We start from the raw sequence: 14294 nt of genomic DNA on the forward strand, positions 1-14294 counted from the left end.
TCCATTCACTTAGTGGCAGAATATGTGGAAGTGAGAAATATATAATTTGTCTGTGAAATACTGAAGCTCTTTGCAAGACACATTACAGCCTCCCAGATGTAAAGCACATTGTGATGGAAAGAAATGTTACATCCTTAATCAGTCTGAGATGATAATTTTCTAACATATTTAAGATGCATGCTTCACTTGATAAATCCATACAACTGTCTACTTAAAACCGTTTATCAACTTCCATTAACGTTATCATCTTGAATTAGTTGTCCTCACATTACTTCCGTGATAGAAAAGGCACTTTTAAAACCGCTGCCATTTTCGTTTCTTTAAAACCTGCTTATCTGTAAATAAAGTTTTTCTCCATTCGATTAACATTAAGCCTAAAAACAACAGCAAGGATTCGAAAGAGAAAGGCCATCAACCCGCAAGAAGAGGTCACTACACTGTTCAGGGCTCGTTTTTGCACAGTGCCACATGTGAGAAATGCTTTGCTTGGCTGCCTGTTCTGTGTATTACATACATCCTGGCTGTGTACACACATTTCATGTACACTGTACAGCTCCAGAAATAGGTCAGAAATCTGGGCCAGATCCCAGAAAAAAAATAGGAATGCATGGTACCTGATGGTGGGGATGTATAAATACTTTTCTAGTGGTTGTCTTTGATCCCAGCCTTCGCAAGCACTCTGAGGAATTTCATCTATATATGTCTGTGTGATTACAACTATTGGTTGTAACTATTAATGGTGAATATACAGTTAGAATGAGAAGGGAGCTCTTTTTCAGAGAAAAAACTGAAAATCCCTTGACCAATCATTTGGACTGGGATTACCACAGTGGTGTTGGATGGGTATTTTATAAAGCACCTGTGGCAGAGGGATTATTGCAGATCTTGTTTCTTTTTTCAGATTGTCCTAGGTCTGAAGTTCAAGTAATGTTTTACCAAGATTAAAGATTTATACTTAGCACAAATATGAGCTACCTGGTAAATACATGATACATGATGAATGTGAAAATGAGACTACTTTGGGACTCAGGTTTCCACACAGCCAAAAGGACTCTCTAAGCAATTGAATGTTATAACTGGTGGAGTTTTTCTAGAATTTTCATGAGAGATTTTAATAGCTGCTTAGCTAATAGTTGAACTTGCATTGGTGTCTGCTGAGTATCATGACACTATTTGAAGCAGTAACAAAACTGAAGCCATAGTCAGGCTCTACTTTGCAACTTAGCAGATTTTTAAACTTTTTGCTGGGGAAGTGTTTGAATTGTCAGTCTGATGTCAGAAGAGGCGTGAGATGGCCAAGGACATTAAGGGAGAAATTGTTGATGCCAGGAGACTTCTATGTAGTTGCTGATAGGCTTTTATCTATCTCTTTTGTCATCAGTTGCTGATTTTTGTTTTTTCTCAATCCTTGGACTTGAAAGTTATAATGTTTCAGAGATTATACGTAAAACTTGCTATAAGAGCAGAGATGAGTGAACTGCTTATAGCTGAACTCATTGGCTGACTGCCACAGGGTGCATAAAAATCTCCAAGTTTTTAGAGTGCAAGTGTGCAAAAAGTGATTATTTGCCTAAGCAGTTGGGCCAGTTGGATTTGTTTTGTGTGTCACAGTGCAGAAAAAAATTCCACCAGCTTTGCTATAGAGAGAAAATGGGAACCCAGGGTTAGTGCAGCTTGCTAGCTGAGGCTAGAAGGCTAACTTATCTTCAAATTCAAGGAATAATACTACAATAAATGATAAAGCAAACTCTTTGTAATCACTTGGAACAAGGACTTCATTTACTGTCCACAAAGCAAAAACAAATCAAGACAAAACAACCGCATTTCATTGTCTGACAGGACAGTAAGAGAGTAAGACGAGATGTTACCTATCTTGAGTTTAGCATGACTTTGACTGGGTGTTATACAATGTTGCTAAATACAAGTGAGGCAGATGTGGTGTTGATTAAGCTGTTGTGACGTGGGAACAAATCTAACTAGTGGACCGTGTTTGAAGAACAGCTATCAACACTTCCTGATCAAACTTAGAGCATATACTGAGAGGGGATTCCCGTTCAGCTGCTCTGAGGCCACCCTTCAGTATTCATCCATAGCTAAAATAGAGTATATGCCCTTTTAAAATATATGGCTCCTGAAAAACTGGAATGTGCTGGAAGTGCACTAAAGGATGGAACTGAAGTGCTAAATAATCTTCACAAACTGGAAAAGTGCAGTGCAAAAGATGTGCAAAACATGATGCGTAGGTAAGGAAAATAAACTGTGCAAGTAGTGGTTAGGTAGTGACTCTGTAGGGGTTTATCATGGATCAAAGTGAACAATATCAGTAATGTCATGCTATTGTGAAAGCATCAACACATGATGCTGGGATGTGAAACAGCATGGTCTGTAACACATGAACTAACATTCCCTCTCTACTGAGCAATGGGAAGAAGTCGTCTCCATGCCCTGTCTGTCTTTTGGCCATTGCACTTCAAGATGTGGGCTCAGTAGTGTGAGTCTGAAGGACAAAGAGAATGGTAAGAAGTGAGGGATTTCGGTTTTGAGAAGAATCTGATCAGAGATGAAAGTCTTAAAACAGTACAAAAGAGAAAACAAACAAACAAAAAAGTAACTTTACTTCCTGGCTGTTGTGGATAGGCTGAGAAGTAAAGAAATGCAGTTATAGCAAGGGAGATTTACATTACCCATTAGAAAGGCACACTGTTAAGGACTGTCCTGCAAAGTCCTACCAAAAGTTCTTTTAGCCCAAAATACTGGCCATGTAGGCCATCATCTATAGATGATTTTTGAAGCATTGGTAAGGTATGAGCTCTGGAGGCTAACATTTCATGCTGAGGTCTACCCAGCATCCGGTATCTCTTTTACTGTATTTTACATTATTTTACATTATTTTATTTTATTTTATTTTATTTCATTTCATTTTATTTTATTTTATTTTATTTTATTTTATTTTATTTTATTTTATTTTATTTTATTTTATTTTATTTTATTTTATAGATTAAAAAGATTGTGGTGATATTTAAATATTCCTAAGAGGGATTTTTAGTTTTTCTTGGCTTAAGGATAGGCCACGGTTGCTTTAGTACACTAAATGATGATGGTCCTCGGTTACCAGGAGGAGTGTTAATGAGAATGTTACAAATATCTTTGCTGCTTTCACATGATCTGTTTGTTATGTCTGCAGGTTTCTGGAACTGCATGGGATGGGTAAGGCAGCTCCCCTTTAGCTTTTTATGCATCTATTGGAAAAACATTTATGTTTTTTCCAGTTATTTTTCAAATATTTTTTTTTAACAACTATCTGTCACAAAAATTTTCTCATGCTGAGTTCCATGGGTTGTTTGCAGTGCATAATCACAGATTGCTGGGTTTTTCAGCTCTTGCAAGGTTGGATAATCTCTTCGGAAAAATATTTTACTGTTGACTTGCCCAATGGTATCTTGCAGGACTAATTAATTAAGCCTCGCTAACTTTCTGTAGCATTTAGTAGTCATTGATTTACCACAGATACAATCTTGTCATCCTGGCTCTGGGACACAAACAGCCCTCTGCACAATCAGGTCAGCTAGGAATATCTGAGGACATTGCTTTTTTTCTCATATTTTTTAAACTTGAGAGCGAGTACAGGTTGCAGAGAAAGGATGAGGATGTGAAAGGAGTATGCTCGTTGGGCTGGGAAAATGTATGGCTGTTATTTGACTTGCTCAGATGCTTCTGTGGTGACTATTGAGTTTCCTTTAAGAGGTAACTGCTTGTGTTTCCTTCAGGTTTCCTAAGTAAAATGAACACAGAATTAGTAGATTTACTCCCCTAGAGAGAGTGAGAAGCAGCAGAAGCTCCCCTGCTATTTGCATACTGTTAAATTAAGGACACCTGAGAAACAATGCTGGGCACTAGGCTCACCCATCCCTACTGACCCAGTGCCAGGGCTACCTCAGCCCAGTTTTGGCCTGTACCAACTGCTGGGCGTGGGACTCAACTGTACCCAAGTTGTAGGTTTGGTCTTGGCTGCCTTACTTTGAATAGTAGGATAATTTAAAGGAAAGGATGTGCACTGCTCTGCATAGGTTGGCCTCATTGCTAGAGAACAGCCTTGGGCACATTGAATTTACTACCATGTCTTAGGCCATCTGTCCTAGACAGACAGGAAGGCATTCATGTTTTACCTCTTGCAAAGAAGTTTATACCTCAAGGCTGAGGTCAGTGCAAGATCATGGTGAAAAATCTTGGCCTCTAATTGTTTACACAGTGACTACTCTTCCGATTTGTACAAAATCCACCAATTCCTGATGTAACCAGTACTCCTGCTGCTGACAGCACAAATAAATACTCACCAGTGATAACTACAGGAAAAAAACCATGGAGCTCCTCATTCAGTCTCCTTTTACAAAAGCCAGCTTTGTCCTGCAGTATTTGACATGTTTAGATGGCACTGAAGACAAAGGCTGGAAAACCACCGCTGATCTTATTTCTCAGTAACCACTAATACACCAAAATACAGGAAGAATAATCTTAACTCCAGCCAGGGTTTTACAGCCCAGACATCCCAATAAATTGTAAGCATCTTGTAAGCAGTAAGTGGTGACTATTATGCAACCACTCTCCCCCAGCAAAAATAGTTGTCAGCATTGTGCTGTTGGTAAAAGATTTTTTTTTTCCTTATTGGGCCTTTCTTAGAAACATTAACATCTCACAGAGAGAATAATACATTCCTCTGGAGACCTGGGATTTAACCTTGAAAGAATCTACTGTGACTGAGCAGAAATCCACCTGTACATTTCACTAGGTAAATGCAGAAGAGAAAAAAAAACAACAAAACTTGAAAATAAAAATTTCACTGATTTCCCTACAAAAATGTCAATACAGGTATTCACATACTGGCTCCAAGAAAGATACAATATGTTTGCTGACAGTGCATTTACCTGAAGAGTTACTTTATGGCAACAACTATACTATTTAAATTGTCAGTAAAGCTGCAAGGAATTAAGTTAGCAAAATTCAAATGGACTTTTGGGGTAACATCAATCAATTGTGCTTTGCATAATGCTCCTGGACTGATAACAATGAATACAATATAATGTAATTTATTTTATTTAGCAACCTTCTAAAAGTACATGATGAAAACCTACAAAAAGTGTGACTGCCAGGCAGCCCTTGGTTTCTTTTGGCAGCTACCCCTAACCCTCATGCTAGCAGTAGGCTGAGTCTCACACAAGGCTGCTGGCCTTAACAGCCATCAGCATAACTTTTGCTTGTTTTCTGCTAAGAAAGTAGAGTTTGGTTTTGTATCTGTTGGGGAGTACCTGTAGGTTGGGCTGAGCACTGATTTAGGGATGCCAGGCTACCATTGCTGAGGAGGCCTAGTACAAGATGCTGGACCCCAGAAATACTGCTACAGAGCTGTCGGGACACCTAGGCTTGGAGCGTCAATGGTGGTGAGCAGCTGCAATGCCTGGTCCTCTGGCTCCAGCCCAGTGACTACCCCACAGCCTTGTGTCCCAGAGCCAGGGCAGCTCCAGGGATGGCTGTGGGGCTGAGCCGTTGGTTCATCCCGAGGGACTGGAGTGAAGGAGCTGTGGGTGGAGGCTGGCAGCTTCAGGGGCAGATGAGCAGGATCTTCACAGGGACCCCACGGAGCAAAGTGTCTAAAGTCCTCTTGCATGGAAGGAGGGAACAGGGCTGGTGGCTCTGCTCCAGCAAACCATGCATGCAGTTCCTGAGGTGAGGAAGGCTGGAAATCTGTGGTTGCTGGCAGCAGAAGGAAAGCTCCTTCCTTGTTGACAAGTGTGCATTTGCAGAATACGAGCAGTGCCCTGGTATCAAGGGGCTCTGCTGAAGGAGGAGGCATCAGGGGTACCTGAGCCAAAGCCAGCAGCCTGGCCATTGGACCCATTCCCTGCTTCTGCACCCCAGGAGGGTGCACAAATGGCAGTGGCCATGCAACGGGGTAGGGGCAATGAAAGAAGGCAAAAGGGTCAGGGAAAAGAGAGGGCAAGAGCTGGGCGATGCTGTGAGGGCTACACGTGCATCCCCCCGGGAGGTTTCCACAGTGGTATCCTCATGGCTGGTGAAAGTGCAAATCTTTTTGCTTGTTTCCAAATCTGCTCAAGTCTATCAGGCTCCAAAGTGCAGCTCAAAATATATGCTATGCTTTTGTGTCTGAGTTGGTAGCTCTAACAAAAGAAGCAGGGAAAGAGGAAAGAAGATGCGTGCTCAGAGAAAGGAGGGGAGAGCAAGTGCAAGGGCCTGGGTATTGTAGAATGGCAATATAGAAGGACTTGGGGAAAACAATAGGAAAATAAAAATTTTGGCTATATAATTAATGCTCCATTAATTCTAAATTCTTAAATAAATACGATTCATGTTGCTCATGTCTGTTAGACTTCTGCTTCACATTGTTTCAGCACACAGAATGCTTCATATTCCAGTAAAGAAAACCTAAACCATATGAAAATACTTAAATGACTGTACATTTTGGTATGTTATTGCCTTTTTTTTTTGATTGACGATGTGAGAGTGCACACCTCATTGCAAAGTAATGCTTTTAACTTAAATCAATTCTAAGTGAACATGTTTTATGCATTTATGCTTATAGTTTGAAAAAAGTGTTTCCGAAAAAACTAGCTTTTAACTATCCAGTGAACAAGTCACTGGAGATGCCTGCATGTCTCAGCCAGTGAGCATTTACTTGTATTGTCTTGAAACTGCTACAAGTTTAGGGCTCACAGAGCTGCTCTAGTCTTAATGAAGCGGTTAATGATGTGTGAATTATAGATCCTGACAGCCTCTTTAATAAAATCAACAGGACTGCATCCACAGTCTACCATAGCCGCTAAATAATGACAATACTGTCTGCTTAACATCACGCAGTATCTTTAAGTAAAGTACTGTTCTTGCATTCTTGTACTGAGAAATTCTCATCAACACAAAGAGGAATGTGAGCAATGAAGAAGAAGCTGATACACATGACGCTTCATTTCTTTCAGTTTGAGAAAGAAATGCACTAGTCACAGGGAATTCGCAAATGAAACATCGTGTAAAGCAATGTGTTTTCCATTATTATTGTAACAGCTTTTCTGTGAGATCCCTCATTGAAGTAAAGAACAACATAATGCATCAATGGACTTTAACAGTTAAAAGTTTGCAGGGTGGTCTTTTGTTTTGGTTGGGTTTTTTTGGTTCTTTTTTTTTTTTAAATGTGAACTTTATCTTCACGAGAGCTTTGTCTTCATGGCAGAGCTAGCTGGAATGTGATAGTGCTGGATGGCACTTACTTGTATAGAAATCGGTACTATATGTGTGTATGTTGAAGGATTTTTCCATACACATAGCCAATAGAAAAAGAATGATTGTTGTAAGAATAAAAGGGCTTTTTTTTTTGTGTGTGTTGCTTTTGGTGATCAGTCTTATAGCCAGCTAACAATTCAGAGAAAGTTTTATCTGTGCCTTATGTATATATTCCCTAAATAATCTGCTTTGTTTTCTGTTAGACTGAAACTAACCACTAAGGGATCTGGGAAAATGCGAGGCTCCTTTACTGTATGCGTTTGCTCTTGTTTATGTTTTCTCATGTATAGTTCAGGCAGCTGTCTTTCTCTCATTTTCGTAGCAGATACTGAAACAAACAAAGGGGAAAAGAACCAAGCCATATTCACTAGCTCATATAATCACTTCCTCTACTATCAGGCAATATCAGAACAACAAAATACCCAAAAGTTAGAAAGTAATGGACATGTAAAAGAAAACACCATTAGTACCTACCTACAGAAGAAGGAATTACCTAACCTGTGTATGTACTTGTGGATATATTCAAGATACAATAAACCTGGCCTGCTGGACTGAATTTACCCAAATGAAATTTTCTTTACCAGTAAAGGGAATACTAGCTCTAAAGCCTGTTGCAATTATCATGTACAAACAAAGCAGAATTACTTGCTTAGGGAAGCACAGCCAAACCATTCAATTAGTCCCCAGAAGTTTGAAGTCTGTTTTCATGCGTTACTGCAGCAGTGTTTGCACAAGAAACATTGGCTGTTGCTGTTTTCTTAGGCGAAAAGACTTGGAAGTGCTCCCTGCATTTGCACCTTTCCGCTCCTCTTTCCATTCTTTCCTTTGGCTCCCACCTCAATCCTGCCTGAGCTGATGCATGTGCACACATATTCATGCAAGCACAGGTGTTTATATCTCCTTCCTATTTGGATCTCCTAGTTTCCAGCATTTCATGATCCATGTCTCTTTGTCTAATCTTTGTTCCACACCTCTCAGTTAGTACCTTGTTTAGCCCAATCTCAAATAACATCTTCTCAGATCCACTCAGCAACTACAGAGAAAAACATAATTGCCCTTTCCTGCCTTTTGCATCTCTTATGAACTGAGAGAACCCCTCCACCCCTACCAGATCCATTTTTCCTCCCTGGGCCACTCTGAATGTGAAGGGCTGGATTTGCTGCTTGGACCAGATGTTGGAGGGAAGATGGTGAAAAGAAAGGCAGACTAGCTGTTAAGACCATTAGTCTTCCAACAGGTGTAGACTTTTGGGCTGGGGGCAGGTCTTGCAATCATTTCTCTCTTTCAAGGCAAACCCAATTTTCTGTAGAAATAAACCAATGTGGAGGGAGTGGCTGTGCAAAAAATATGTGTACAGTGCTCTGGATAAAGAGGAGATCTACTGTATTCAAACACTTTTGTAGTCATATACATGGAAGGCTTAGTTTCCTAATACCAGTCACTGTTTTTACTACCACTGCAGTGAGGAAAAACCCAGTAGTTAAGACTCTTAGCAATCAAAATCTCAGCCTACTAGCCGCCATACTGCTCCTTTCACTTGTCTCACCATTAGCATCTGTGGCAGCAAATCCTCAAAAAGCAGCGGTAGTAACACTGCCATCTCAGAGAGGCTGTGTATGTGCGCTGCTTGGGAGCGTGTGCCCGACAAGATGTAAAACATAGTAAATCTCCCTCCAGTACAATGCGCCATCCACTTCAGACATCCTGCGTGGTGCCATATGCTGCCAATATTCCCATTCATGTCAGTCACTTCCTTGGAGAATAAAGCACCACCGCTCCTGGGAAATATGGGAAAGGCACAGGTCTTGAATTGACAGTCTCCAGCACAGGGAAATTACTAACAAATGTTAAAAACCGGAATATGTGCACAAGATTGAAGCCAGCTTTATCTTTTTGGTAAGAAAGCAAAAAGTATGGCTAACATGTTACTTATTTAAGGTTTTTGCATTTTACTTATTTAAGATTAAGATAAATATCGCAAGCAGTGTTGGTTTTCTTTTATTTTAGACCACCTACCTACAAGAGAATAATACAATGATCCTCTGCTTCATTACCACACGAAAGAGGTTTAGAAAAGCTTAGGATAAGCAATGGGATTTGCGAGCATATTTCTGAGTCAAACCTTAGAGATTTCTGAGGTTTGCTTGCAATCCCTTGCCTTTTCAGCAATCAGACGTTAGAGGACCTTGGAGAAAGACAGGTCATTAAATGATTCAGTTCTAATCTATAATGGTTACTATTGATATCAGCAAAACCTGCGCTTTCCATAAATCGGATCGCTAAGCAATATTCTGTAACTAGAAAAATACTGGCTATCCTGATTTTTCAGGGTGATTTTTTCACCCTGATCCTTTTAATTTTCTTTTGTTTCTCTCCTGTGAATGTTTTCTTCTATTGCAATATTCAAGGGAAAATCATTGAGGAAGTCCGTCTTGCACTGCAAATTACATTAACTACTTCAGAGCTGGCAGTGGCACGTATCTGATTACAAAGATATCAATATTTTATTGTCACAAGAGAACGAGCTATATGGCAAAAATCTGTAATATGCAATAAGGTCTGAAAATGGGGTAGATGCTTTCTATGTCATTACTGTTTTTCAGGGGTCTAGGGGCGCCAAGCAGGTTTCATAGGGTTCAGGGACTTTTAAAGTGGCATCTCAGTGGACTGCACTGATGCTTTTGTTTAAGTACAGACTTCATTGAGGCTGGTGGTGTAGCGAGTGTAAACTGGCACGGTGCCACCAAAATGAATGCAAATCTACTGATTTTTGTATTGAGCTCAGAATACAGTCAGAGCTTTTACACTGAAGCTTGCAGAAGAAGATAGTGACATACATTTTCACAGTCAATAACACAACTTTAGCTGTGCTTTTGACAGTTCTTGGTTTCCAATTTGTGTCGTATTCTTTTAGCAAAACACTTGACCAGCTGCAGCCAGATGCACAGAGCTGGTGTTATTTCAGGAGCCTGCAAAGAACTGCAGTTATCCCAGAACCACTCATCCAAAATCAGCTTTGTCACTGTTCTGTAGGGTATTATCTAATGAATAACAGTTAACATTCATAATGGTTACATTTTAAGAGAGGAAAATGTTCTTCAGTGTACTGAGATCAGCTGGGTAAGGAAAGTAAAAAAAGATCCCGATAAGAAATGCCTGACACCCATCAGGGTAGAGCCTGTGTTTGTATTACTGAATATCTGCACAAAGTGCACTACAACAGATTCAGATTAATATTTTATTGTTGTTTCTAGTCTACAGAAATTGTGGCTTTTGGTTCAAAATAATCAATAAATCAAATACAACATTACAAGTTGTGAAGTGTTCCCTTGGAAATGTGCCTCATTTTTATTACTACAATGTCACTTAAAACAGAATTCTTTGTCTTTGACTTGATGAGTGGGTATAAAAGCAATACCACAGCCAACTGTCAGATAAAGCAAACTCAATTCATGTCCTGTAATGACAAGGTCATGCACCACATAGAACCACTTTTAGATTTGCTTTGAGTAAGCTCAGATGAAGAAAAGCATGTATAAAAATATATATATAAAAAAAAGAGCCACTGAAGGGTTTGGATGAGTCATTCAGTCTCACCTGAGAATACATGTAGATAAAAGAGTGTAGCTTTGATGGAGGCACTAGTGAATTGGTTATGTTTTCATAATGACTTCTTTACATTATTGAATACAATGGGAACTTTAAGGCCAACTGCAATAACAGTTTCTCATGAAAAATTAACAAAGAATTTATGGAAATGTAGCAAAAGTCCCAAAGCAATTAGCTTAGATTTCTCTAGAGTCTGAGAAAAGCCTGGATAATTGCAGACAGAAACTGCATAAAGTGGCTATTTTCATTATCACAGGATACAGAAAGTCCATTTTCATCACAATGGAACATAATGATGTTAAAGCTAACATCGAGATATGCTTAAAGAGGTTGAGGCACAGTTTACAGAGTGGTTTGATTTACATGGCATTCAAGTCCATATTAAAGATCCTTCTTAAAGCGGTGAGGTGGTTTTTACCTGGTGTCTTCAAAGCCTCCTGCAAGATAGGAGAGAAAAGTACATTGCATTCTCAGGAATCTGATTGTACATTACCAGTAGGATGCACAGGAATGAGTTTAATTTATCTTGAATGGAGAAGAGTGAAATTGCCATACAAATTGACACATGAATTTACATTTGAAAGTACCCATTATATGTATGCTTATAAGAGCACTTATAAGCTGCCTAGCTGGAAAAAGAGCATTTGTGGTAGGCTAAGGTTAGAATCATAGAATCATAGAATGGTTAGGGTTGGAAGGGACCTTTAAAGGCCATCTAGTCCAACCCCCCTGCAAGGAGCAGGGACATCCCTGACTAGATCAGGTTGCTCAGAGCCTCATCCAGCCTGGCCTGGTTGTGAGAATCACCCCTAAAATCATGAGAACATTGCTAAGAGCACCTGTATCAGCTCCTCAGCCCTATTTTCTGTTTTGCTACGAGATCTGTTGATGCATTTTATTATGTTACACCACTCAGCACGTGGTGTGCTCTCACCGATATAATTACTCCTCACATGAACTGGAAAGTCATATTCTGGGTGGATGCCCACGCTCAAGTGATTTTTATTACGTAACACAAGCAGCCTCTCATAGTCACAGATGTCCTTTGCAATGTCACACTCTTTGACCCGCAGAATATTTCCACCTAAGACCTCAATAAATGGCTGTAGGTAAAAGTTTTCTATTGTAGCACAGAATAATTTCTGCACTATTACAGTACAGCTCTGGTCATTATGCAGGTAAGACTAGCGCTGGTCTCCAAGGGGGTTTTAACTACACAGTCAGGCCTTACATGTTCTCGCAGCTGAGTAACACAAATAGCATCCAGTCTGGCTGTTAGGCTTTATTATAATCTTGTTCATATCAGTGTAAATCAAAGCAGCTTTGCCAATATTTCGCATCAGTGCAAATCTCAGGTACAGATGGACTAGCCATTTTTTTCCCCTAATTTGTCAGTTTTTCTCTTTCTAAACACCAGTATATATTGGTATAATTGTAACAGTGGATAATTTAGATTCATTTTACCGTGGACTAAACAAGATTAATGTACAGTAATGTACGACCCTTTTCCCCCCATGAATTTTCTGATAATCTTTGTTTCATATCTGAGCAGGAGGATAAACAGCTTCAGTGTTTTAATTAGCAGGGAGTTAAAATAGTAGATCAGAACTCATGGGTAGCTGCTTATCACCTACACAAGCACAAACAAATGTATCTATACATCCATTTTATCTGTTTATGTGCTTTTACTGTGCTAAAAGTAAACAGCATTTTTAAAGTTGTATATGTTATCCTATCATGTGGCTGTATTAGTTGTTATATAATTAGTAATAAGCAATACTAAGAGGTAATGCTTAAATATTGCAAGTGTTTGTGGTTTTTTTCCTACTTTTTAATTTGGTTCTTCTTTTTCCCAAAAGACTGTTTTGAAAAAGAAAAAGAAAAAGAAAGAAAAAGAAAAAGAAAAAGAAAAAGAAAAAAAAAAAGAAAAGAAAAAGAAAAAGAAAAAGAAAAAGAAAAAGGAAAAGAAAAAGCAATCAAATTAAAACAATAGACAAAAATATTCCTATAAACCTACAATGACTGAAAACAATTTGATTCTCTGAACCAAATACATGCTTGAAACAGCTGAATATGAAACACTGACATTAAACACCCTTGGATCTGAAACTTTTGAATGGTTTAGATGCCAATAGGTCAAATGAAGTTATTGCTCAAGGGCTGGTTTAAAACTACTTGTAATATGTTTTGATTTACAGATTATCAATTCAGCTGAGCAGCAGAGGAACATATTCAGGGAATCGCATAAACAAATACATTCAACTGTACTGCAGATTAACCTAAAGTGACACATTTATTTAAAAATCTGCCTACTACTTGTCCTCATTGATTAAATGCCCTTAAGAAAGTGAGTCTGATGAAATAGAAGCCATTAAGATTCAGCACACCTCCTCCACTCCTTTTGATGGTTGACACATTCCCTCGAGTGGGAGATTGGATGGCTGATAAGCTAACACTGAATTATAAGCACTTTGTGCAATGTCACCAGCAAATGAAAGATCTACTGTTTTGCTTGCAAAGCAATGGTAAACCTTAAGAGCACAAAAATGTACATGGTGCAGAATTATTTCATCCTCTGTGCTGAGAATATAAATGAATGTGTATATATATGTATTTGTATGCATTTTTATGACAGAGAACAGCTCATAGCATAATACAGCTTGTTTAGAGGTACAGTACCATTGACCAAGAAAATAGAAGCCTCTAGGACTGTTTTGGTGTTCTCAGAAAAAGAAACAAGCATAGTTGTGTTAGCATAGTGTGTTATCTCCATTGTGTGTGGCATGGGAAGATCTTTCTGAAGCCAGGTCAGGGAATGGAGACATGGCAAGGGAGAAGTCTCCTTAGCCCACTGGATTCAAGAGACTGTGCTTGAACTTTAGAAAGACTGGGTGAAATCAGTTTTGAGGTAATTTGAAAAAAAGAGTTTTGGCATTTGGTACTAGTCTGCATAATCCCCTTGGGCTGTTTGAATACATTCTTGCTAGTTACAAAACCTTCCATAAAGGTGATGATCTCCAGATTATCCCAAATGTTTAAACAGGAGAAACTACAGCTACAATCTCACAACCATCTCTTCAGTAGCAATGAAGGCACAGAAAGCTGAATGCTGAGTCTTCCTCTTTTGTCAGTCACTTATTTCAGTGCCAGCACAGGAGGCCACAAGGGTGCAAGGTGATCCTGGACTGAGGAGTCAATCTTGCAGGAAAAAAAAATAATCAGGGGAGCCCTACCACCAAACACGAAACTACAGTCTCCATTTTTTTTTCCAGAGCTGTAGCACGATCCCTATTCACCCTGCCCCTCAAAAATTCCCTCTTGGCTGATCTCTAAGCAGTCTTAGCTTGTGGTAGCATCAAGTATCACTCACATTTTAATTGTAGGTAGCTAATTGTAGG

The sequence above is a fragment of the Chlamydotis macqueenii genome, chromosome Z (genome assembly GCF_036417535.1).
Source record: "Chlamydotis macqueenii isolate bChlMac1 chromosome Z, bChlMac1.mat, whole genome shotgun sequence".
Taxonomy (NCBI): Eukaryota; Metazoa; Chordata; class Aves; order Otidiformes; family Otididae; genus Chlamydotis; species Chlamydotis macqueenii.